Source organism: Crocodylus porosus, unplaced genomic scaffold, assembly GCF_001723895.1.
Source record: "Crocodylus porosus isolate Cpor-Errol unplaced genomic scaffold, CroPor_comp1, whole genome shotgun sequence".
Lineage (NCBI taxonomy): Eukaryota > Metazoa > Chordata > Crocodylia > Crocodylidae > Crocodylus > Crocodylus porosus.
In genome coordinates this window covers 107,990,503-107,991,912 of record NW_017728886.1, presented here as the reverse complement: position 1 = coordinate 107,991,912, position 1,410 = coordinate 107,990,503, and positions in this window count along the sequence as shown.

Below are 1,410 nucleotides of genomic sequence, written 5' to 3'. Positions count from 1 at the left end.
GAGTCTGTAAAGGACCTCAGATTGCTGAGCCAGACATGCAAGTTTGGAGACCTAAAAGAGTCAATGATCAGAAACCAAATCATATTGGGTATAAGGGATGCAAGCCTCAGGAAAAGATTGCTAGAGGATCCTGAGCTTAATTTAGAATAGGCAGTTAGAATGTGCCAAGTGGCTGAGATGACAAATGCCAGGCTGCAGAAACTGGAGGAAAAAACAGAACAAGCTGAACTAGACAGGATTACAAGACTACAAAAACCTAAAGCAACATATAAACAATACAGAAAGGAGGACCACACTATGAAGCAGGCAAGTGGAGGCCAAAGAAAATTGCTGGAAGAAGCAATGGTCAGCTGCAGATGCTGTGGTGGTTACCACAAACCCATGCTATGCCCCAGATTTGGTAAGTGCTACAACAAATGCAAAAAAATCAATCACTTTGCAAGAGTTTGCAGAAAAGAGCAGGATGCACCATACAAGAAATAGCAGGTGCATGTTCTATGCAACAAGGAAAAGGAAAAATTCCTCATTGGCACAATACAAGAAGTTAATTCTCCTGAGGATTGGACAATCACCTTGGACAGCAATGGACTAATGGTAACTTTTAAATTAGATACAGGGTTAAAGGTCAATGTAATACTAGAATACATTATTCAAAAAATGAAAACTAAACCTGTGTACTATGAGAATAAGAAAGTGAAACTTAGAGCATATAATGGGAACATGATTTCAACCAAGGGTGTTTGTGTACTGTATGTTGGATACAAGGGCAATATAGTAAAATTCAGTTTGTAACAATCCCGGGAAAGCTAGTGCCAATGATTGGGTTGTTAACATATAAAACTCTAGGTCTGATTAAGAGAATGGATGTCATTGAGGGACTAAGAAAGCAAGAACATAGATTAAGAGTTTTATGATGTGGTTCAAGGCATAGGAAAACTGTCAACTAAGTACAAGATAGAATTAAGAAAACTAAGTACTCCCACCATACATGCTCCAAGAAATGTTCCCCTTATACTAAGGGAGAAACTGAAAAAGGAATTAGATAGATTAGTTAACATGAACATAATAGAAACAGTAGAGCAACCAACTGCTTGGGTTCATTCACCGGTCATAATAGAAAAGAAAGATGGATCCTTGAGATTGTGACTGGAACCTATACAATTGAACAGGTACATCAAAAAGGAGCATTTTCCCATTCCTACCAGGGAAGAGGTTTTTGGCAACATGGCACAAACTAAGTATTTCTCTATTCTGGATGCCTCTTCTGAGGTTTGGCAAATTCCCCTAGAAAAGAATATCACTAGGTTATGTACCTTCAATACACCCTTCAGAAGGTACTGCTTTTGAAAGCTTCCTTTTGAACTGTGTTCTGCATCTGGAGTATTTCACAGAAAGTTGCATCAAGTTTTT